Below are 27,024 nucleotides of genomic sequence, written 5' to 3' on the forward strand. Positions count from 1 at the left end.
TACCGTAATAAAAATTGCAGATGTGTGAGGGTTTTTAGGGATGTTGCAGGGCCTGAGAACCTAGTATATTTTTTTTTCAGCCTATCTATTATGGAATTTCTGATAGTGTAACATTAGCTGTAACATGGCCTTCTTAACTACTTGATGAATATGAATGGAAAGATGTAGAAAATTGGAAATATGATCATGATTTGATTAAAACCAAATATTGCTGATGTACTTCTGATTTATATACATGTATACATTGAGTTAGTACATTTGTATATGCAAAATTTTTTGTTATCTGAATGAATTTTAGGTTTCCATAACTTATTTAAGATTTAGCATATACATAAAATCTATCTGCATGAAAAGATAAAAATTTCACACAGAAAAAAAAATGAAATAGTGCAGATGTTTCATTTTAAGCTCGCCTGACCAAAGGCTTAGTGAACTTATGCCATCACTTGGTGCCCGTCATCGTCGTCATGGACAAATTTTCGAAAGTCTTCTCCTCTGAAATTACTAGACCGACAGGATATAAACTTGGCATGATTGTTCTTTAGAGTATTGTGCACAAAATGACAGGTGGGATTTATGATCCATGATAGGGGTCAGTTGGCAGTTTTTTTGCAAATAACCTATAACTTGTTACCTTTATCAAATTTCTTGCGGGTAATATTGTTTAGGCCAAAAAAAATATGTGTGTTTACTGTCACGTGCTGAAAAAAAATAGGGTCAGTAGGTCAGATTTTTTTTTTGGCCACCATTGTTGTTTTAATATGATAAATACCGGTACCGGTGACAGAAAAAGCTGGAATTTCTGGAATGTAAAAGATATGGCTCCTGAAAATAATAGAAAGGTCCAACTGTAGTTTTTCGCATGTTTCTCCAAATCTGTAAAGTTAAGCTAATTCTGACATGGGTAAAACTGTTCAGCATGATGAGATCTATCTGTGGTGAAATTTCTGTTTTAATCTTTGAAACCATGTGAGAGTTATTGCTTTTTTTATGTTTTTTTGCTATTTTTAAGGCCAGATGAGCTATTGTCATCACTTTGCATCTGTTGTCCATTGTCTGTTAGTGTCTTCTGCTGTCGTCTGTCATTTTTAGCTTTTTAGCTCACCCGGCCTGAAGGCCATGTGGACTATTGTCATCATTTGCGTTTGTTGTCCTTTGTCGTTTGTCTTTGTCAGCTATTTTCAAACATCTTCTCCTCTGTACTGCTTGACCAATTGGAATGAAACTTGGCATGGCTGTTCCTAAGGGTATCCTGTACAAATTGATTGTTTAAAATCTTTGAATTGTTAAAAATCATGGTCAAAATAGAACATAGGAATCAAAATACATTTTTTTTTATAAATAACTCAAAAACAGTTGTGTTTAGCACAGTTTTGATAGACCTATTCTGAAATTTTCAAAATGATTCGTCTCCTGATGTAGGAGTTAAGGCCCCTGAGGTATATTTTTGGTTGTTTTTCACATGTACAACTTTGAAAATGTTTTCTCTGTAACCATGCAACATGTTCCTTAGGATGTCATTCACAAACTGATTGTTTAAAATATTTCATAGGTTGAAAAACATGACTTATTACTAGAAATAGAAGATAGAGGTAAAAATGCTTTTTTTGCCTTTTTTTCCCTCAACTATAGAAGAATGAAAGATGAAAGCTACTCATAAGATAAACGTAATATTCTGAGTTGACTGGCAGTATTGGAATTTTTTTAGGCTGCCATTTTTAAAATGGCTGCTAATTTGTGGCCATTTTCACAAGTTGCCCAGACTCCAATGATTTTTGGTTTTTCGAGGAACATGTTATTCTAAGTCGAATGGTGATGACTCAAATTTGTTCTTGGTTACTATTTTCAAAATGGCTGTCTTTTTCCAACTAATTTGTACACTTGCTTTAATTTCAATGATATTTGGTTTATACAGTAAACATGGTCTTCTGAGTAATGAAGTGATGATGAAAATGTTGTATAGCCGTGATTTAACTTCATTTTATGTTCTTTTTTAGCAAATGTATAGTGGACTAATGCCCCCCCCCAATTTCTTTCCAGAGGTTCTAAAAACACTTTGAAGGCATTTCCAACATTTTATAGTGCCTTAGGTATTCAGTTGAACTTTCAGCATTCATCAGTGGATGCTCTTTTTCAGCATATTTTTTGTCAAATATGGTAACAAGGCATGATACCTTTACTGACTTAGTTCATGGGGCATGGTTTGCCGGATGAGTGTTTTAGGCTTTTTTGAGAGTCTCACATTGCCTGTTGTTAACAAAACAATTGCAGATTGATAATTAATGTAAATTTTAAAAATATATATGTAAAAGTATGTGAAGATTTATGATTGGTGCAAATTTAGAAAAAATCTGTTGATTGCATTTTTTAATGATTTTTTGCACTTTTAGCTTGTTATTCAGTTAACATAAGTAGAATTATGATTAATGTTTAAATATTCAGTATCCTGACAAATATTATCTGTGCAAAATTGGTTTTGCATGTATTCAACTTTTTAAAGAGTAATCAAGGGAACCAAAGTGATAGTGGTAATCAAAAGAATGTAATCCAGGGACAAGGACCAGACATGGAAAACAGACATACTCAACAAAGAACAGAAAGTAACTAAAATCATGCATACAAAGTAACAAAAGCAAATGAGTGACTCGGACTCCACTAAAAACTGGGAGCATGGACCAGGTGCACCGGTAGGGTAAGCATCCTCTGCTTTTCTAGAAACACCCACCAAGTATTTAAAGCTATTAAACCAGGTGAGCGATTCAGGCTGTTGAGAGCCTTTTGTTATTTTTTAATGTTGAGTTTTACCATGAAAACTGACAGAATAAAAGCAATATTCCTGTTATTTGAAACCACATCTAAGCCACTATCAGTCATTCCAAAGGTTTTTGTGACATTACTGGTCCAGTAATGACTGGATTTACTGGACCAAATCAGATATTACTGGACCAAAACAAGACAAACAAAAAAAAAACAATATTTTGTTAAACTTTATTTTAATAATTGAACATGTTTAATCTCTGTGAAAGTAATTGAAAAATGGCAAGATTTTCATTTCTTAGTGCATGTCATCAGATTTTTATTTCTGTCAAATTGCAGCCAATATAGGCCTTTTTTCCATTCTTCACTGAACCTTCTTGGTTGGGATTTTTTTCTGTTTGCCTCATATTGTTTGATTTTCTCCTTTTTTTCTTATGTGGCCATCTTTTTGCCTTTGAGAGACTCTCCTATGATTGCCCCATTTATAAAATGGAAACCCACCCAAGGTTACAATTCAGTGTTGAAGGGTGCAACTGAAACTCAATGAATTTTTGCCTTGGTTCCAAATGTGTAACAGATGAAAATTAAGAAAACCCCTGTGTGGCAGGAATAAAAAAAACATTTCGAAAAAATCTATTTACAGCTCCTTTACTTGAAAACTAAAAATAGCAAAAGGGTTTTAACCAAATTTGTCATGTATTTTATTGACAATATTGCTAGTTATTATCAAAGTAATAAAAGTATTCAGAAGTTTTAAGTTGACATCTACATGTTTTTAGTAAATACAAATGTACTAGTAAGAACCTCATTATATAAAACAATACACTGATACATACCATACAGTAATAGTCACATGTATTTACAGGAGATTTCTCAAGAGTGTAGTTTGTTTATATATTGGATAAACGATCAATTTATGGCATGACTGTTGCTGAAACAGTTAAGAAAATGTCTTATGGGATACATAAATGAAGATCATCTAGGTCATAAAGATTGAGCTTCTGTACATGTCATGCAGGTTGCACGTGTCATCAGATTCCATGATGTTATGCACATATTTAAGTTTAACTGTTTACTTTTCAGTGAATCAATCAGTGTATTAGTGCTGAGTTACAAGTAATTTTTGGTTTTTGATTTTTCAATATAACATGGATATTATTGTGGTTACTGATTTAAGATGAATTGGTACATACATGTATAGGTTGTATAGGGTTATATTTACATGATTTAAATGATGAAATGAATTTGAATGTTTTACTTTTAACTTTACACTTCACATGTGAAGGACAGAAACAGATTCATATTCTAACATGGTTCACAACATATAAGTTTGATTAGGAAAGCAGACAATAAAATTGCTTTATCATCTTTTATCAATGACACCTTCTACAAAAGTCTATGGAACAGGAAATTGAGTTTAGTAATTGAGCTCTAATGAAGATCCATTTGTGTTCTACTTCCTTGGTTCCTTTGTTTATAGTTTGATAAATTATGTAAGAATTGAATGACCTGGTAGCCTTTTGTACATGGTATGTATTAACCAGAAAGTGATTTTGTTTTCAACATATATAACAGGTCACAAATCATGTTAGGTACTTACATAGATTTGCCTGCTGAAATTTAATCAAAGTTCTACACTTTTACTATCAATATTCTGATCAATTCGATGATAACTTTAAATTGTCCATGTGTGATAGAAAAAGAAATGTGCCAAGCATGGAGCCTATTGGAGATAGAGTGACAGTTGGTTTCTGTTCAGAAAATGTGTCTTGAGTTGGGTAATATGTCTATTTGTGGGTTGTTGCTTTTGTTGCAATTGTACATAACCAGGTCTTCATTGTCTCTCTTCAATAGAAAAACTGTTATTTACTGAATTCAAATAACATTACAGGTAAATGTCTGACCATATATTTATATCTCACCTCAAAATATCTTGCATTTTGTCTAATTCTTGGTACTTTGACATACATGATTAATGTTTACTCAGAGTTGCAAGCAGTATTTAAAAACCATAATATTCATTTGATTTGATAAATTCAACAAAATTAGAAAAAAAAAGTTTCTCTTAATGTTAAGACCATATAGATACATATATGTAAAAAAAATAATCATTTTTAACACAAAAATGTTCACAAAACTGACTGCTGAGATTGTGAAGTTTTATGTGGTTTTGATACTTTTTTACAGAAGTATTAAAAAAATATGTTGCTAATTGCAGTTAAAAAGAGCAGTGCTGAGAAGGATACGTGTGACCTTTAGTGCTCAGGGGTGAACTTTGTGAATCAAGTAGTATGATAATTGTTTGTTACACTTATAACAGGTGATGGATAACAATCAATGTATTGTTACCTATGGGTGATCTATTTAATTAGTTAGTCTTCTTTAATCAATAAAGTGTTTTCCAATAGTGAATATTTGGTGGTATTTTGTGTGTTCTTTCAGGTTATAAATGGAAATTTTGACAGTTCATACCATGTAAGTTGATATTGCAAATAAGTTGTCTCCATGTTATACCTTTTTGTGAATGTTTTTTTTTTAAAAAGGATTTAATATTATTTTTGATTGTACTGAAGAAATTTGAATATAAATCTATTTTCATATTAATCTCAATCTAATTTATTACATACTAACTTATTTTAAATCTTAGAACTTTTTCTTTGATATTGAATCAGATGAATATGAATAAAAACTAATTATTCAGCAGAGAGGCTCTTTAACAGCTTCAGGTATTAGTTAAAGTTGGATATTAAAACTCGTTTTCATCGAATCTTCCCTTAGCTTGAAAAAAAAAAACATATGGTGAAAATGCAGCAGAGTAATCAAGGGAACTAAGGTTATAGCGGTAATCAAAATAATGTAATCCAGGGACAAAGACGAGACATGGAAAACAGACATACACAACAAAGAACATAAAGTAACTAAAATCATACATACAAAGTAACAAAAGTAAATGAGCAACTCTAACTCCAACAAAAACTGAGAGCATGGACCAGGTGCACCGGTAGGGTAAGCGTCCTCTGCTTTTCTAGAAACACTTGCCGAGCTGCTAATAAAAAGTCAAGTTCGGGGTAGACAAATGAGGAAAGGAAAACTTTGACCCGTTCAATAAATCAGTTTTCATGGTGCTGATGGATACACCATAACGATCCACGAGTTCATAATGACAACCATAAAACTTCTGTAGTGATGACTTCAATCTTGTAGCAACATAACCCTGTTCCAGAAGCCTATTTGTGAGAGTTCTAGCGCGATACAAAAAGTCTGCGTAGTTTCGGCAAGCTCTGGCATAACATTTGAGTTGTGATATGAACACTCCATATGCAGGAGCCGAAGGGATGTTGCCACAGATGAAAGGAAAGTTGACAATTCTGAATGAAAAGTCATCATGTTTGTCGTAAAGTTTTGTCAATAGTTTTCCTTTACCATTGATTTCTAAGTGTAGGTCAAGATATGAGGCTGACTTCACAGTGTCTGTAGTATCCTTTATCTCAAGTTCTTTTTGGTAGATGCGATGTATCAAATCCCCGAAATTAGGATTGTTTAAAGATAATACGTCATCTATATAGCGGAAACTGAGATTGAAGGATCTAGCCAAACGATATTCTTTCTTTCTGATCAGATCAGCTATAAAGTCAGCCTCATAAGAGTGAAGGTATAGGTCAGCAAGTAAAGGAGCACAATTTGTTCCCATTGGAATGCCAACCGTTTGTTGAAAAACACGTCCACCACACTGGACAAATATGTTGTCGATTAAAAATTCCAGCATTTTGTAAACATCTTCCTCTGTATATTTGGAAGATGATTTGGAATTATTTCTTACAAAGTATGAGGAATCTCTACCAAGTACTATAAATTTGTATCTCGGTGTACCATCTTTTTTGGAAAAACAACGATGTATAATGTTTTTAAGTCAGGATTTTAACTGAGTATGGGGAATAGAATTATACAGTGTTGAAAAATCACAGGTTTTAATGCTATTATATTCAGACAATAGTCTTGAACTGATTGTCTCCAAAAGATCTTTCGAATTTTTCAGGATCCACATTGAATTAATACCACTGCGGGAGTAACAAGTGTTGTGGTAGGACTGCAGACCCTCTTTGACAGTTGTGAGTATAGAAGTTAAAAGTTTTGAAAGAGGTTTGGTGGTACATTTTGCAGATCCAGATATGAAACGTTCGTATGGATTCTTGTGAAGTTTAGGAATCCAGTACATAGATGGTAAATCACAATCATCGTCCTTGGTAGAGACTAAAAGAGGATAGCACAGATTTATGGTTTTCCACAATCTCTTCTTTGGAGAGAGTGGTAGCAGTGTAGGTCTTATCACTGCTATTATTTTCTAAGTCTACCTCTGATAATAAACATTGGATTTAAAACGTTTTGCAGACAAAACAATGTTGTTTTGGGCTTTGCTGATACGACAACATATTTTCATGCATAGTAGACAATGTTTTTGCTACATCGGGGTCTTTGAAAACTGATGTAGCCTTGGCACTTATTGACCTACTTAAAACTTTCATTCGTTTCAAAATTAAAGACCTCACAGCCTTTAACTACTCTGACAGAGAATCAATGTCTTCTTGTTCTCGTTTGATCCATTTTCTTGCATAGTCCTCGACGGCATCCATAAGAACTTTAAAGTTATAATTCCAATTTATGGAGCATGGTTCACGGTACTTGGGACCTTTAGAAAGGATATTACGCAGAGTTTCTTTTTCGATAATGGTTAAATCTCCCTTAACGACATGACCAGAAGGACCATATTTGAATGGAGAGGTTTTGCAAGAACAGTCAGGTGGTTTAGCCTTGAAGTCCTCAATCTCGAGGTTCTGCAATAGCCTTTTATAAATTTTGGATGCCATGGGTGAAGTATAGGAATATGAAATAATTGGTATGAATTTATCTTTGAAATATGGAGGAATTTTGTTGGTAACGTTTTTGTGATGGAGGATGTTAGCCAAATTAATTGCATCTATACCTTTGTTGACAAACAGTAGTGGAAGAAATGATTGTTTTTCTTCATCTTGACTTTTCACATAAACTGGTTTAAAGAGTCTGTGGAAACAATATCTAAAATGATGGCAACAAGCCTGTATAATGATGATGTGGGGTCAGAAACAGGAGTGTCAAGACTTGTTTTGTAAAGGGATTGTAGAGTGAGAGGTATAGAATAAAGTTTGGTTCTAATGTGATGAAGTCCAAGAGGTTTTTGTATGAAAGGAAGGAGACCATCTATGGAGACATCATTTAACGTAGGTGACTTATAGTGGCGATGGCCATGACTCCTTTCCCGTCTTGGATTTTTGTCAAATAAATTCATCACATTTATTTAACATTACCCCCAAAAAAGATCAATTGTAAACACACCTTTATTAAGTAAATTCTGAAAGGCTCCAACAACAAAAGTAATACAAGTTAAGGTAATAGAACAATGACAATTTTTCAAAATCAATTTAAAAAGTAATATAAAGACACAGATACATATTAATGACCAACATTACTATAGACAGACACATGAAATGTGCAGTGGGGTTAGAGTAGTTTTTTTAAGGCCTAAACAATCTCCCTTTACTGTATTACAGTAAGGTAAAAAATGAATTAACCTTCCCTTGACTTGTATTTTTTTGTTTGTTATGACAAATCAGTATTGTTATGTATTTTTGTCTGTCATGTTTTTTTTTTTTTAGGAAACCTTATACCTGAACTTTACAACATATTCTTTTACAAAACATGAAGAAAAACAAATTCAATCATTGGTGTTTTTGATTATACTTCAGTTAACTTCATTATTAGGTCCATCCATCATTGATATGGATGGCTTTAGTTTGAACTTAGTCTGTACATCTGTAAACATTTTTATGAGTGCATAGACAATCATGAAAAGCAATACTAAGTCACAGACTTAAATTTCATACGTTTTATTATACCCCCTGCAAACAAAGTTTGGGGTATATAGGAAACACCCAGTCTGTCCATCTGTCCACATTTTTGAGAGGGCAACTCCTCCGAAACTGCTGGAGGGGTTTTAATATAACTTATGGAAGGTTGGGGATCATACATAGATGTGCATGAAGGAATATAATTATTGTAAAGGGAGATAATTTAACTTGAAAGTTTTACATATTTATACCTCATAAGCCAATTCCCTGAACTCCTCAAGGGATTTTGATGAAATTTTATATGAATTTTAGCTCTCATGTGTAGACCTGCATAAAATAATATAATTATTATCAAAGGACACCAAAAGGAGGTTAATCGAACTTAAGAGTTTTACATGTTAAAACCTTGCAGCACAAGTCCTCCAAAGTCACTCGAGGGATTTTGATTAATTAAGATTTTAAAGTAATTATGTGCATCAAAGATGTACATAATGTGATGAGTATTGTATGAAGACTTCAAAAAGAGATAAATAAATTATAACGTTGAAGTAAATTTTTAGCAGGAAGTATTACATTTTGTTTATTTTTGAGCTTGCTCACAGTATTTCTTATTACTATATGTCCATATGAAGATTTCTGCAAAATTTTAGGACTTTTTTGTCTTTACCGTACTTAGTATGTAAATCTTTTTCAAGTTATTATTGAATATGAAAAAAATAAGTTTATTCAGTAGAGAAACATAGTTTTCCCTCAAAAAGCAATGCAGTGTCCGTGTGCAATTAATTTCCATATTGCACTAGTGCAAATATAGTTGAAATTTGTGATGTTGTCTGTGACAAAAGTTCATTTTAAACAAGACCAAATTATATTATGCTATACAATGAAAGGGTTACTGTATGAACAAAATCATGGATTTTTTTTTAAAATAAGAATTTATTGTTGATAAGCATAGATTTTGAGAATCAAATCTTAAGAGTGTAAAATACCTAAAAGTGTGCTACCTTGGTGGTAGTGAACTTTTTTTAACCCATATATTGTTCTAATGGGTAAATGACTTTTTGTAAATACTTTGCTTCCAGATTTAGTCAATGTTCTTCTTCCAATTGAGGACAGTGAAACAATTTAAAAAAGGAAAAACTCTTTGTAGATGCTGTGCCTGTGGAGCTTGAACTGTTATACATCTATGGGATTGATCTAAAAAGACTGAGACTTCAGCTTATCCATGTTTTATCATTTATATTTTATTATGTTACACAGGGTTTAGTGAGGAATTAAGCAAATGGCAAGCATTGAAATAAATATAGGGACAGTGTCCATGGTGTCATTAAGACTTTATATATGTAGGAGGTCTGAAACATTAATGGCTAAAAATCAGAAGTGATTGTTTAAGACTGAAGACTGATGTACTATGTGTTCTAGGAATTCTGGTCAAGACATTGCCCATAAGAACATAGCAGAGCACCATCATCGAAGCCATTTTTGAATACAAATAGCTGAGTCTGTCCCTTTTAGGCAAACCCTTAAATTATATAACAAAAAAAGATGAAAGCCTACTTTCTGGCATGCTTCTCATACAGTAATCTGGAGATACCTTGTGATTGCTAATGCAAAGCTTCAGCACTGTGTATGCTGAAACAAAATCCCTATTTCACCTGTTTTTCTGTGTTCTTCATGTACTTTAATTGAATTTCATAACATGCATGGGTATATCCTTGTGAGCATTCAATAAATTTTCAATGAATTTTGAAAATTTATTGCTCTTTGGTTTTAGTGTGTTAATCATGATACAGGGCACATGTAGTAATATATGCACAAAAAAAAAAGAAAATTTAAATGAATATAGTATTGTTATGATTTTGATTCTAAGTTCTGGTAATGTTTTCTGATATTTTTGTGATATGTGGCAAAATTTTATACTGAAGAGTCAAAATAAACAACCAATTCAAGGTGATTTGAAGGATCTCTTTTAGACCTTAAGAATTAATATAGAAGCTAAGAAAACTACCACTTGAATCAAAGGTTTTTATTTATTGTTTAGATGGGTCAATAAAAGGTCTAAATATGTGTTTAGTCACGTAACTATCTGTTTGGCCAATGTAATCAATGTGTACAATTTAGGAACTTTGATAAGTGTAGTTGATTATATGATCTGATGTAGTTTCTTGAAAAAAATCTCCGTCAATAGGTCTATATGAATATTATATACTTCTTGGAAATGTCAAGGAGAAGAGAACCTATCCTTAAACTGTTACGATCGAACTTATAATGTCTATAGGTCACATTCATCAAATACATATTTCAGACTAACTATTGATGTAATTCTCTTGTATTGTTTAATATTGAATTTTTATTTTAATTCTGTAAAGGAATCTTTGTATGTTTTGATGTAAGTTGTATAACTGTCTAGTTAAGTTCTCTCTGACTAGCTGACATGTCATACTGGGTTGATGTTTGATCTCAGTAGAATTCTGTGATTTAATTGTGCTGCTTTCCATGAAAATGATTGTTGTATGATGTGTTTCAGAATCAGCCAAGGAAATGGATTCCATTAAATAACTGATATGGACACTTCATCCATAAATGAATCACCAGGAAGAGAGTGACTCCGGAGAAAGAAGACAATGATTTTTAGTAAGAAATAATTAAGATTGTTTTAGTGATAGGCAAGGTGAAGTATGTTTAATTAAGGCAGTACCCAGGGTAATTGGCATACAGACAGATGATAGTAAGTTGTCCATTCATTATATGTACATTATTTTTTAATTTAATTTTTGAAGGATGTATTTGCAATTCCTTGATGAATTATGATTTGACATAAAACAAAACTGGTTTGAAGGAAAATGATTCTTAGTTGTGGAAATAGTTTGTAAAAAATTAAGAAACTTTATACAAAAATTGTAATTTGCATCTTGGTATTTTATTCCAAGAGATAGGTAGTGGCAGTGTATTACATATATGAGTTTTTTAGCTGTCATTTTGATTTTTTAAAAATTAAAACATTGCACAAGCCTTGAGTACAATAAATGCAGATCAGATCAATTCATAGTCTAGTGAGTTGAAATTGTAAATGACTTCCTTAATTATTTGAGATGATATTGGCCTTGAGATGTCAAAACTGATGTTTTTTTTCAGATTTCAGCTTAAATCTTGAAAACCATTTTTAATAGAAAGATACTTTTGATTCATGAAATGATTCTTATGAATAGAACTTCAAGAGTAATTAAGGATCCAAGTTGTACACCAACCCCTCATAAACTTTTTGTCCTTGAAATACCAAATTTTCAACTTTTTCTTGCTTTATCTTATATAATCTTGTAAATTATAACTGAAAAGAATAAAAAAAAACCCTCAATTGGTGAAATGATCTCTATGATCAGGCATGCATGTACAAACAAATGTATCTACTGGCCAAAGTTGTTGTATGATAATTCCTTATTAAATTAGTACTGATATGTTATGATTGAATAGTGGTGGAATTTCCTATTTCAGCTTACATTTCCAATCTGTAAGAGGTACAGAAAATAAACAAGAATTTTCATGATCTTCAGCTGAAAGAGGTTGTTTAAGTCCCAAATTGCAAAGTGGGGGTATATAGTGATAGGGGTGTCTGTCTGTCCGTCCGTCCTTCCTTCCTTCCTTCCAACCATCTATCCATCCATCCATTATATAGAGACCCCATCTCTTATCCATCACTCCTCCTACACCACTGAAGAGAAGTGAATGAAGCCCATTGTGCACCTCCTATTTCAGATTTTGATCCAAAATCAGTTTGGGTGTTTTCAAATAGCAAACATGGACTTTGTCATTTGTGAATATTGAGACACGGTGGACCAATCTCTTATCTGTTACTCCTCCTATATTACTGAATGGAATTGAATGAAATTTTCACTGAATCTTTATTAAATGTTCTTATTGTACCCCTCCTATTTTGATACAAATCAATATGGAGATCAAACTGTGCATGTAATCAAAAGGTAGAGTGGGGTTATCAAGTTAGTGAGCATTGCTCAGACTTTTGTATTTGAATAAAGTTGTATGACAATTCCTAAGAGAAATTATTACATTAAGACCTAGAATTTAGCTGTTAAATACCCAAGGTTATAGAATGGGCTTTTTCATATTGGTCCTGTTTTATGTCCAAGGACAGTTGTATTGGGCAAGGATAGCTGTGTTGGGCCAAGACAACACCAAAACCCAATACAGCTTATTTTCCGAGGCCTTATTCAGCTTGTCTGAAGACATTTTATAAATTTATTTAATAAATGAAAAAATCTCATACAGAAAATTTATAGATATATTGCAATTCTTACAACAAAAACCTACTATATTATTTTGTTGACATCGGAAGTAGAATATCTAAATTGAGCCTTTTTGTTTGAGGCATGTTAATCCATATTGAGCATTCTGCCTATTGAGCCTGTTTTTCCATACTGAGCCTGTTTCTCCGAATTGGGCCTGTATTCCCATATTGGTCCAGCTATTGATTCTGTACAGACAGAATTTAATGGACAATTTTAATCATATTTTACACAACTGTTTAATAAAGCGATCTATCACTCTGTCCACATGTTATATAGTTTACTAACTTAAAAAACAAAACTACACTTTTATGTATTGATTCCTCATACTTTGTAAAAAATAATTCCATATCATCTTCCTAATATACCGAAGTAGATGCTCTTCAAAATGCTGGAATTTTTTATCGATAACTTACATGTATTTGTCCAGTGTGGTGGATGCATTTTCAATAAACAGTAGGCATTCCAATGAAAACAAATTGTGCTCCTCTACTTGCTGATGTATTCCTTCACTTTTATGAGGCTGACTTTATAGCTGATCTGATCTGAAAGAAAGAACAATATTTAGCTAGAACCTTTAATCTCAGTTTCTGCTATATAGATGACATATTATCGTTAAACAACCCTAGTTTCGAGGATTTGACACATCGCATCTACCCCAAAGAACTTAAGATAAAGGATACTACAGACACTGTGAAGTCTGCCTCATATCTGACCAATACTAAGAGAGCAGTGGTAAAGGAACACTATTGACCAAACTATTTAACAAATGCAATGACATTTCTTTCCATATTGTCAACTTTCCTTTCATCTGTGGCAACATCTCTTCAGTACTGTGTATGAAGTTTTCATACCACAACTCATACATTATGCAAGAGTTTGCTGTAACTACACAGACTTTTTGTATCTCGCTAGACTCCTTACAATTAGGCTTCTGGAACAGGGTTATATTGGTACAAGATTGAAGTCATCACTACAGAAGTTTTATCGTCGTCGTCATGAGTTCATGGATCGTTACGGTGTATCCATCTGCACTGTGAAAACTGATTGGTTCAAAGTGTTATAGTTTTCCTTTCTTCTTTTGTCTACCCAGGACTTGACTTTTTATGAGCAACTTTTTGTCTGTTTTCCAAGTCTGGTCTTTGTCCCTGAATTACATTCTTTTGATTTCCGCTAGAATCTTGGTTCTCTTGATTACTCTGATTAATTTCCAAAATAATTGTTCAGCTTTATGGATGGAAGCCTTCTTTTTATTAGCCAAAGGCCATGTGAGCTAATGACATCACTTGGGGTCCATTGTCGTCCTCGTCAGTCGTTGCCAGTCGTCGTTAGCAATCTTTCAAAACTCTTCTCCTCTGACACCACTTGACCAACTGGAACCGAACTTGGTATCCTGCATAGAACTGATATGGGGATTTTTGATTCGTTAAAAAACATGCCTGTTGTTACTAAAAATAGGACATAGGGGTCAAACAGTAGTTTTTTGCATTTATCTCCAATACCTTTAGTTTTAGCCAAATACTGACAGGGTTAAAATGTTCAGCATGATGAGATCTATCTGTGGTCAAATTTGGTGTTAATCTGATAAGCCAAATTGCAGTTGTTAACCTTCTTTGATATTTTTGGCTATTTTTAATGTTATTTCTTTCAGAAATCTTCTCCTCTGACACTACTTGACCAACTTGAAGCAAACTTGGTATGAATGTTCCTAGGAGTATCTTGCATAGATTTTTGATCTGTCAAAAAACATGGCCGCCTTTTCTGAAAATAGAACATAGGGGTCAGACAGTAGTTTTTCGCATGTATCTCCAAAACTGTTAGGTTTAGACAAATTCTTTCAGTTGCTGAAATGATCCTCATTACAAGGCCTAGAAGAGTCTACAGGAATAAAAGTTTTCAGAAAACTCCTTGTAAGAGTTATTTTTTGAAAGGTGAAAAAAGATGTTTTCAGCCAATATCTTAAAAAATATGAGAGATAGATAGAAAGAAACTTTCTGTTGCTGAAATGATCCTAATGACAAAATTGCCTTTAGTCAAAATTTTTGGACAAATCCTTGTTAAATTTATTGCCCTTGAAAGGTAAAATTTTACCAGGTGAGTGATTCAGGCTCCTGGGAGTGTGTTGTTGTTAATGTTATACTGTATTCCAATCAATGACATACAAATCTCTGTCCCTCTTGGTAAACATGTCATATTGTCTCATGAGAATATCTTATCTGCATTTATACTACAAATTTTACACGTTTGTTGTAATGTTCTGTAGAGTTTTTGTTGAGAAAGTTTAATTTATTAGATATAAAAAAGGGGGAGGGTCAAGTTTTTTGTTGGTTCGTGTAATTGTCTGAATGTCTGCATACTTTCTGGTGAAATTTAGATTTTATTCGGTTGTTATTTATTGTCATAAAAGTGGTAGGTAACATTTGTCACAGCACATTGTAAATCGCTTAAAATTTTAGAGTATTATTTAGTTTTGATGGTCTCAAGGTATTGTACTTCCTTAATGAAAGTATTTTTTTGTGTTTATGAGTTTCATGTTTGGCAGTTGTCAAGTTTGCTTCTAAGTATGGACAGGCTTAATGCCACATATCATGTGCACATGGCCCAGCTGTTTATTTCATTTTTAGTGGTGGATGGTCTGAATCATTTACTAACCAGTCATTTCTCTTTGTTCTCCATTTGATCATCAGTTTTGCCAAGTGATGAAGTAACCTGAGAGATATGATTTGTTTTTCATTTTTTATGTGTCATTCCTGGGAACTTTGCAATAAATTAGTTTAAATTCAACATTTTCCTATGGAAATAGAGCCAAACTTTTCAGTGAAAGGTGTGCTGTAAAATACATGTATGACCAAAAATATAAAAAAATATCAACTTTGATGTAATACAAAATGTAATATAGAGACTTCAGACTTGGTTATGACTACAGTAGTTTTAACCTTTTCCTGTTTATAGAATCAAATTTGTAAGCATGCTCATCACTTTCACCATTTACAAAAGGAGTTCATAAATGGCAAAAATTTTTAAGAAGGTTTTCGTCAGTTGAAATTAAGTATAAGGGTATTATCCTGTGATATGAACTTTGACATAATAACATAAAGACTTCAGACTTTGTTAAGACTGGTTTTAATCTTTTCCTGCTTATAGACTCATTTTTTTCAATGATAGGTGTAAGGGCATTAGGTTATGAATATAGCCCAAAAATATCAACTTTGATGTAATAACAAAACATAATAAAATGAATAAATATTAGGAAAATAAATGTTTTGTGGCTTTCATTTTAATGACTTTACAGTATTGCCATGACTGCTGAAAATTTTAGGACATATTTGCATTCATATTTACTGAAAGAAAAATTTAGAGGCCTTACAGCTATGCCAAATAGTTTAAAACTACTTCAGTATCTATATTTTATGGATTTAGCATGTTTCTGATCCTACCATTTAGTACTGATTTTATAAAAAAAAAAATTAAAGCAACTTTTCAATGAAAAATTGTCAAAAAAATGCATTTTCTGTCCCTTTGAGGCCCCTGCTGTCTCCATTATTACCATAATCCAGTGTCTACAACCTTTTTTCTGAAGTTACCATTTAGTACTTTATTTGACTAAATTTGAAAAAATCGAAAATAACACATCAGCCAAATCCCATGAAGGAATGGCTTAAACATTACCAAAAATGACAAATTCGTAAGTTTTAAGTTTTATTGCTTAAAACTATAATAGATAGAAATTATATTCATTGAAACGAGGATGATAGGGTTCAGGGCAGAGGGTTAGGCATTGTATTAATTATCCTTGTCTTGTAATAACCTGTAATTATAGATACACTACTACTTCAAGCTTGCATTTCAAGTGTTGTTACTGATATTATTCAAATCCAAACTGAAGACCCCCATGCAAAACAGGAAAAGGTGTTGAACAAAGTTAAGCCACTGTTTCCTCCCTCCCCCCCCCCCCCAATTCTGTCATGAGAGTTGCCAAGTGGAATGTCAGTACCATATACCAAACAGGAAAATGCACACAAATAGCAAATAGCAAAGGAAATGAGAAATTATAAAATTGACGAGGTACACATTAGGGAAGCACTTGAAGAACAAAAATGGACTGATAATACTAAGTACCAATGGAGAAGTTCCTTATTCTCGTCATGAGAATGGAAATGATCATCATGGGAGTGGCTATCAAAGAAAAGCAGTCTCACTGAATAGGAACAGTGAAAGAATAATGTGGATGTAACTAAAAGCTAAATGCCATTGTTTCAGAGTACTGTAACAAAACCAGAATAAGAATAATAGAAAAGCATAGTATTGGGGAAATAAAGGAAAGGTAGTTGAGTTTTGTGAAACAAACAAAATGGTGATAGGAAGAAGTATTTTCCCCAATAAAAACATACACAAATGTCGAAACAAAAAGTTAAATTGACCTCATCATGATAAATCAAAGATGGAGAAGAACATTTTATACATTGTAGGAAGTCAGGAGTTATGAGAGGAGCAGATATCAACTCTGGATTTATTATAAAAAAATTATCCTTCCAACCAGTGATAGATCTTGACATAAAGGTGGACAGTATATAGGGTAGCAATGCTTAGGCCAGTTAGGAGATCCAATCACCTAGATCAGAATAATAAGTTCTCTTCTGTAGATGTGAAACCTTGAGACTTACAGCAGGACTACAAAAACAAAAAATCCAGGTTTTTACCAACAAATGCCTTAGACACATGTACATGTATGTAAAATTTGGTGGCCAATAAAAATATCAAACAAGCATCTACAAGAGTTTATGAACCAGAATACAACAGATCTCCAGGTATGTCCGTCCATCTGTTACAAACTCATGTCCGGTGTCATTTTGACCCCAGCTTAAAGTTGACCCTGGGGTCAATATATCGTATGAAAAATATGGCCTTTTGATATTTGTCATGTAAGTAAATCACACAAAGATGTGTAGCGTACCGTGTATGATGGCCTATGACTTTGAACCTCAAGGTCAAATACCTGCTTTTTTTTGTGGCAAACTTTTTTTCCAGGTTGTAGCTCTTTTGTTTATTGATGTAGGCTTTTGATATTTGGCATGTGGGTAGATCACCTAAATCCATTTCATATCTATTGTTTAATTACCACAGCGGGGCCCACGGAGATGGATTCTATCTCAATGATTTCTAGTTTGAGTTATCATCTACAGACTTTTTAACAAGATCAGGCTCTTTAGAGCTGCCAAAAATCTTTATGTGATTATTTTTTTCAAGTAAAAAGTTATTACCTTTAAATTATGAGTATATTATATTTTTCTGTTGTTTCCAGGTGAGTGATTCAGGTCCTCTACTGCTCAAGTTTAAAACTTTGAGTTTTCTGTAACTGAACTGTTGAAGACTTAAATGTAACTAACACATTGATTTTATCCATTAGTAAAGCACTCTTTCATTCTTCAGTTTGTAGCAATTAGGTTTTTTATTATAAAAAAAGATTAAAACTAGTTATAAAACTGTAGCCCTACTAACTCCATGGGAGTATAAAACTGTTTAATTGTTAAATTTATTGATGTTATTGATGATTTTGCTCCAGAGGAAGTGTTTAATGTTTGGGATTATGCAAAAAGGGTGTTAGAATTGATTATGCTGAAATATTTTGTTATAATCACATAGAAACTGCTTCTATGATGATAAACGAAGTGAAATCAATGCCCAACAGCATCTGGTGCCCTCTACTTTAGATCTAAGTAGGAATTATGAAAGCAGCAGCAACACACAAGCTGTTGTGTTAATGTAACTTTTTGTTAATGCCTTTTACGTTCACCTTTCTTGTTTTCTTGCTAGGTAAGTTTTTTAGCATTCATTTCAATATTTTCTAAAGGAATATACTTCAGTTCTGTAGACAAAGCACATGAAAATGTCATAGGATTGTTATACAAAAAGCAGGTTATCCAAATGCCTTTTTTTATTCCTTTTAAAGGTTTTTTTTTAACTTTTTGTGTTATTTGAGTTCCAAATATTTTTTATGTTGTCCACTAATAAGACCCTGTATTACAATGCAAATTACTTTGACTTGAATTTTGCCATTTAAATGGACATAAGTTTTACCAATCTTAGTCCTATTGACAATATTAATCTATTGTGACTTAATAGCACCTTGTATAATCCAGCCTGGTCAATTAGTAGTATCTCAGTTACTAGTATGTTTTCTTACCACCATTAAAAAGGAGAAACTATGTATCAAAAGGTATTGTTCATTTTAACATTTTTAGAACTAATATTTTTGTTGACTTTTTTTAAATGCTTCATTTACTGCTGTTTACTGATCTGTTCTTGGTTAATTTTTTAAGTTCATTTTTGTTACCCAAATAACCTGTTTAAAGGGCCTCAAACACTTTTTAAGTATTTGTCCCAGTTTGTTCCAGTAGGCAGCTACTAGTTGAGTTGAACCAGAAATTTAGTAGATGGCATAATTCAAGAGTAGGAGGGGAGGGGGAATATCTGCTTTTTGATAGTCTAGATTTTTTTATATTAATAAGTTTACCCAACATGACCATATGAGCACATCATTGTTCTAACTCAGGGTCACAGAAATCTTTAACAAAGTTATTTCTTGGCCAGGAAGTTCTGATGATCCCATTTTGATATTAGTATGCAAGTCATACAAAATATTCAGACTAAAATTTCCTTGCACACCTTGTAATGAATAAGTAAGATGGCCTTCTTTAGAATTTAAATTAGCACTATTGTGTTTTAACAAAAACAGGTTAATTTTATTAATGTCAGCACCTTGCACTAATCATCCATTGTCATCTATAAATTTCTACAAGAATCTTCTCCTCTGAAACTTGATGGATCATAAAAAAAATTGGTCATCAGCATCAGTCTCTACTTTAAAGACTGTGTTGATTATGCTTATCCTGCAACAATTACAGCTGTCATGTGTATTTATAGAACAAAGGGGGTTAAGACACTATTATATCCCCACTCATCAAGTGGGTTTTATATTCGGATCACCATTTGTCTATTATTCCGTGCATCAGAATTTTAAAAAAATGTCACAAAAATCTCCCACTCGACAATTTGATTTTAAATTCGGTTGTTGATATATATAAATGTGGCCTGTGTTGTGAGTGATTTTGTTGCATTCCTGTATGAACTTCCTTTTTGTGTGACTTTCCCATTTTTCACTATGTGGAATGATAGAGAAAATTTCCATCACAAAAATCTCTGCTCCCATAGGGTGAATTTACTTTAAATTCAGTATATAGCTTACTATAGATGGGACATATTTTGTAATAATAATTTTAATGTCTGATATCAACTTCCTGTATAACCTACCATAACAATGCATGCAACTTAGTGTTTCAAGATACATTTTGTATATCTCAGAAACTGGTACATGTCAAAGTTCAACGTCAGAAGCACTTCAATAAACTATACAATTTTTGCTGTGAGGCACTGGGATTTCGACCACTTTTTTGTATTGACTCAAAATTAAAAAAGTTTCTTAAAACTAGTATATATCATTCTTAGGTGATAGTCACAAGACAACAGATGGAGAAATAGAAAGTTATTGGAAGATCTGATTAAATAAAACATGATCAGTGAATAATGGTATTGTTAGATTTCAGTTAATCAGATACACTTTTTCAATACTGCATTGAACCGAGTAATTGGGAATTTCTCATTGCTTTAGCTATCAAGATAGTTCACATAGGGTTTGGGTCCATCGATCCATCAGATTTGTGTAATTCTAGTTATACTGATGCTAATTCTGATTACATGCAGAGCTCAATTTCATTTTTCTAGCATTTATATGATAAGGTATCAATCATGTTTTTCTTTTATTGATAATAATAAGCTCCTTTCAAAACTTGTGAAAAATATTCAGTGTTCTTGATGGCAATAGTCCCATTCTTGGCCGATTGTATTATTGTATTATTTGGTATGCTCTGATGAATAAATATCAACAGAACATAAACTGTCATCCCATAGAAAGGGAACTGTGACAAAGAATGATTTTATTGGTAGTGAGACTGCTTTATGTAGGTACTCTCGCTGAATTTAACTGAGGTTCAGCTTTTATTAGGACCTTTTGTGTCTCATCGTCATATTACTAACGTAGATATTTTCACACCTGAATTACATCCATAGATATTCTATACCTGGGAATTATTTCCCCTATTGTTGAATAATTCTTTTAAATTCAATTTGTTCAATAAAACACATACATACCAACTGTGGTTTTACTCCAATTAATTCACAGTTTAGGTATTGATATGATTTAAGAGCTACTTTCGCTAGATACTTGATTCTAAACCAATGCTTCCTGACTTCAATCTTTTTCTGTTGAGTTTTTTTTTTATAATATGACCTTTTAACTGCTGTAATTCATTTTGAAAGTAGATAGTCAACATTTTATTAATTAGTTATTTCATTATTTGAGGGTGACCAGGAATTATGTTATATGATTGTCAATCTGTAAGAATATATAATGTTATAGTTTGAGCTTATGTTCACCTAGATCCCGAGTTGTACTGGGGAGTTAAGTCTTATAAAGGTATATTGTTAAGCCTTTTAAGAAGACAATTTATTTGGAGCTTAAACTATTTAATTCTTGGATTTAAATATAGTTTTTTATTTGAAAGGGTAAGCTTTGACGTCACAGTTTAATATTGCCAACATGATTTCCATTGAAACGTAAATCAGCCTTACATTCAATTGTCCACCGAACTACCACGGTGTTGTGTGTGCAAACAAAAAACTGAATGGTGAAACAACTTCTTGTTAAATTTTCTAATGATTATTCTTTGGTGTGAAAGCTTATAAAAGATGTTTATTGTAACTAGCAAAAAGAAAAGGAATTTAAATGTACATAGCGATATTGACTGGTGAAGGATTAGATCCCTAGTTTTTGTAATGAAGGTGCTACAATTCACTGTAAGTATTTTCAAACTTCTTGTTACTGCTCTTTAAATTAAAATGTTAAATCTTCAATAGGATAATATGTTTCATTTTGTTTTTTTAAGCTGTGTAAGATTTATTTAGCACTTAAGTGCTATAGTAGTACACATGTATTACTTAATCAGGATTCACTGATCAAATCTTGGACCTTGTACCCCTGTTAAGATTGATGCATGTATATAAAAAAAGCAACTCATGATAGGATTTGGGCAGTTAAAAAAAATGCTTTTCTGTTTTTGCTGTCAGTATCTTTATAAGATCTCCCACAGTATTTGCATTCATGCCATGGTTGTCATTAAAGATGATATTAACACAGATTATGAAGAATATGATGGTATGTATATATACACATTTCAATGAACAACTCAAATTAAAAAATCAGTTTGAAATTGACTGATAACTTGGTTATTGATTCAAATCCTGTTATATGTAAAATGATTATACTAATTAGGGTTGTCTATTGAAACTCAAAGTTTAAGGGGAAAAGTCCAAAGATGTTAAAGTGTATGTTTATATTGCAATTGAAGAACTTATGTTAAATACTATTTATTGATACTAAAGACATTAAATAGAATCCAATCAGGCTGCAAGGACAATTTTTTAAACTTTTTTTCTTGATATTGTTTCATTGTTGAATATCTAAGATACACAGAGATTTCACTTATTGACTGTGTTCTCTTATCATAAAATTATTTTCAGCAAGCTCCTTTCTTTAAATTGCTTTTGAACATTATTTAATTTACCATTGATTTAGAATTTATTGTAAACTGATGATTAATCAATGATTTTGTTGTAAAACTTGGTTATCATGTACAGTAAACATGGAAGAAATCTATCAGTAGGGACTTTAGTATTGATGCTGGAAATTGGCATGGGATGGTTCAGAAATTCTTAGAACAAATATTTCTGGTGTGTACATTCAATTGATTACAGCTTCCGTGAAACATATTAACTTTTAAATCCTCTCGTTGAGTGATTTGCCTTTGTTTTGATCATTTACATACAGACAATTAGCTCCAGCCTATATACAATAAATACAGTATAAAACAAAATCTAACCTAAACTTATCAACACTTAGAGGGAAAATAACAGAAACCTAGGTTTAAATGCTTCTTTGTTTGCACAGAATGTGATATCGTCATGTATGGAACGTCTTAATGCTGATTAAATCATCCTACAATATGGGCTATATGTGCCTTGTGAACATCATATATTTTGTTGTGTACAAATTTGATTTTTTCAGGATCTATATAATATTTTCAATACAAATAATAATCAAAAAGGTTTTTTTTGAGTTTTTTCTAACAAGTTACAATATGTTATGTCGTTATATGGCTAAATATTAAATTGAAAACACATCTGTACAAATCAGATTTAGGTGACATTTGGTAGTTATTGAAGTCTCAATCCAACGTAACTTTTTTAACTGATTGGAGAAAATTGCTTTAATTTTTGCACAAGTATATGTGTTTGGTAAGATATTATAAAAACAATAAAAAAAGTGATATCCACATGAATTTCCAGTTTGTATTAGTTTTTCCTCTTGTCATTCGTTAATTAATTTTAAATATGGAAGACCTTTTGAACATGTAGTTATTAAATATCCTGTGATCACTTAGTGTAATCAACTTCAGATTTAAAAAAATAAGATAAAAGGTGTTTGAATGAGCCTTTTTCGTTGTTTTACCTAAATTGCCAAGGGATATAGAAAAAGTTCAATTGGTCTTTTCTTCGGTTCTCAGTTGAAAAAAACCCTATTTAAGTTTTTCAGTAAATATTGAAAGACTGGTTGTATGCTTAGTCCATGGACAAATCTAGATTTTCAAGGTCATAGATCAAAGGTCAAGGTTGTAGTCAAGGTGAGGATGCCACATTTAAGGGTGGACTTACTTGTCAGTTTATTAAGTTTTTAAGTTCCTTATCCTCTCTACATCATGTATAGTTGTCCACCATAAGTCTACTGACTTGAAATTTGTGTATGTTCTGACAATATTTTGAAGTAGTACTCATTTCTGTATTTGCAGGCATGTTTCATTTTTTTTGCTTAGGTTACTAACCTTATATGTCTACATCTGTATTGATTTGGCATTATGTCCTATTTACAATGTCAACTTGAAAAAAAAAAACTGTTCAGATTGTAATGTTAAGTACTTGGCAGCTTTACTTCATATTCAATATGTTAATGATTTCTTTATGATGCTTAGAGTAATTTTTGTGCTTGGAGATGAACACAAGTCACACAAATACTTGATATTAATGTCATTTTCATCATGTCCTTGCACTCCTGGGGACAAAGCATCACTTATACTTTCTTTCTTGGCTTAATGCGGCACTACTTGTGATAGTCTTACTGCTCAAGGTTTAAATCAAGTTGTGTTCATTTTTTGTTAACGGTAAGTCAGAATTAATTATTACTGTGTGCCAACACCAGTCATATATACTAGTCGCCAGTTTGTCTCTGTTGTTCACTGTTTAGACAAGTGATATCTTTGTTCCATATGCAAGCAAAATTCATGCAAAGCCAGCTTTTCATGAGGAAAAATTTATTTGTGAACCTGAAGTATGTGTTTCAGTACGTACATGTATTTTTGTTACTGTAAAGGTAACCCATAACTGGATTTGGCAATTTTGGGATTTTATGCACTTTTTGAACCTTATTTATTTTTTTGATAGCTTTAACCACTCACTTCAAAATTATTGCTTTCCCCAAATTAGTACATCTGTTACATGAGTTCTTGCTTCAATTGTACACTCAAAAACTCTTTGATTTTTGTATAGAATATAATACCAATAAAAATACATCACTATTTAGGCTGGTGGCCTTTTTGTTCTCTGTATATTCAACAGTGTACTAGATAACTTACTTTGATTGAACCCAACATGACCCCTCGCTTTTTGATATATACTAGGTATACTAGGTATAAACCTCCTGATTCTCTGTATAGTAGGTAACACCACCTGGCACAACCCAGCATGACCTCCTGATTCTCAGTATATACTAGGTAACACCACCTGACTCAACCCAACATGACCTGATTCTCTGTGTATAGTAGGTAACACCACCTGACACAACCCAACGTGACCTCCTGATTCTCAGTATATACTAGGAAACACCACCTGGCACAACCCAACATGACCTCCTGATTCTCTGTGTATAGTAGGTAACACCACCTGGCACAACCCAGCATGACCTCCTGATTCTCAGTATATACTAGGTATTTAAACACCACCTGGCACAACCCAAAGTGACCTCCTGATTCTCAGTATATATTAGGTAACACCACCTGGCACAACCCAACATGACCTCCTGATTCTCTGTATAGTAGGTAACACCACCTGGCACAACCCAGCATGACCTCCTGATTCTCAGTATATACTAGGTAACACCACCTGGCACAACCCAACATTACCTGATTTTCTGTGTATAGTAGGTAACACCACCTGGCACAACCCAGCATGACCTCCTGATTCTCAGTACATAGTAGGAAACACCACCTGGCACAACCCAAAGTGACCTCCTGATTCTCAGTATATATTAGGAAACACCACCTGGCACAACCCAAAGTGACCTGATTCTCAGTATATACTAGGTAACACCACCTGGCACAACCCAACATTACCTGATTCTCTGTGTATAGTAGGTAACACCACCTGACACAACCCAATGTGACCTCCTGATTCTCCGTATATACTAGGTAACACCACCTGTTACAACAGAACAATGCCTCCTGATTCTCAATTTTTACTATGTAACACTATTTAAAATAACCCAAGTGTTACCTCTGATTATCCAGTTTCTGTTTATGTTATAAAATGGAGCTTACTCCTGTTACACTGTCCCCTTACGATAACTTATTTGAGTGAAACTTACTTTTATATCTCTTTAACTTTGAAACATTGTAGGATCACTCAAAAGCTCTTTTAGAAATTTGTAAATAGGAGGCATTCGGTTTATTTTTAAATAATTTTTTTTTTCACTTCCATTTTTTCATTTCAGTGATTTCGGACTAACAACACAAATAAGGGAGACAGGTGTATTTGTATTATCTGCTTTAAAATGGCTGTTTGATTTTTATTGTTTGTAGTGATACTGGTATACCCTATGAAAGGATACTAAAATACTTACATTATTTATTACTAGTAGAACCTGAACTCATTGTATAATTGATTGGCTTTAAGTAGTGGGTGGTATGTTGGAATCGCCTTGTCTGTCCTTTTCATCCAATTTCATCGCCATTATTTTGGCTTCCAATTGATGGATTGATTTGAAATTTGGTGTGTTGCTTTATATAGATGGGCATATGTTGTAAGCAATTTTGGGTTCTATCTGATATTAACTTCCTGTAAGATTGGGTATATCTCTAGAACGATGTGTGCAACTTCTTGTTTATGTATTTTTACTTGACTGAACATTTTCATTTTTCTCCGTTTCTAATCCTGTAATAAACAGAGTAATTTTATCAATGGTACTGTGGGATTTCAATTTCTTATAGAATATTTGATCTATGAAGTAGAAGTATTATGTAGTGAATGGTGATCAAATTTGTAAGCAAAAGTGATAAATATTGGAAGTAATTTGTTTTACTAACTTCATTAATTACATATTTTTTTCATCAATAAATTTGCCAGTTTTATCTAATGAGTTCACAAACATAAGGTTATTACTTCAATGGAGTCTTATGGCTAATAGATTGTCTATTTTGTGATGAACTCATTGATTAGACCTCTAATCAGTTAACACCTAGACAGATAATTTGTCATGGATATAGGTGTTGATTATATTTTATTGACAGTGACCAAGAGGACCAGGTTTTCATTCTGTGTATTTACTGTAGGTTTCACATGAACAATGTGAACATAATATGATGAATTACAGAGTAAGTTTATCTTTCAAACTGATATTTGTTAATGTTTTATATTTTTTTATTCCTTCAAAATACCAGGTATTGACAAAATACAGGATATTTGCAAAATACAGGGTGTTGGCAAAATACAAGATATCGGCAAAATACAGGGTGTTGGCTAAATACAAGATATTGGCAAAATACAAGATATTGGCAAAATACAGGGTGTTGGCAAAATAGAATAGAAAAAAAAAATTAAAATATCAATTTTCAAGACTATTTTTGTCAAGAAATACTCCACGCATC

At 32.6% G+C, this 27,024-nt stretch overlaps 1 protein-coding gene across 8 annotated transcripts in view; it reads left to right on the plus strand.

Annotated features, from left to right (window-relative positions):
• The window catches only part of LOC148621819 (sodium/calcium exchanger 3-like), an 88,949-nt gene that overhangs the window by 2,008 nt on the left and 59,917 nt on the right, over positions 1–27,024 (plus strand). For 4 of the 8 annotated variants that reach the window (XM_088576572.1, XM_088576585.1, XM_088576577.1 and 1 more), the window contains one exon: positions 11,164–11,270. The gene's annotated coding sequence lies outside the window, so the exon portion shown is untranslated. Of the gene's footprint in view, positions 1–5,199; positions 5,233–11,163; positions 11,271–17,461; positions 17,746–21,649; positions 21,851–27,024 lie in introns of those variants that run through there. The other 4 variants (XM_088576573.1, XM_088576574.1, XM_088576578.1 and 1 more) reach the window with 3 other exon arrangements.

This window comes from Perna viridis, chromosome 3 (genome assembly GCF_037379345.1).
Source record: "Perna viridis isolate PV_CMFRI_1.1 ecotype Kerala chromosome 3, ASM3737934v1, whole genome shotgun sequence".
Taxonomy (NCBI): domain Eukaryota; kingdom Metazoa; phylum Mollusca; class Bivalvia; order Mytilida; family Mytilidae; genus Perna; species Perna viridis.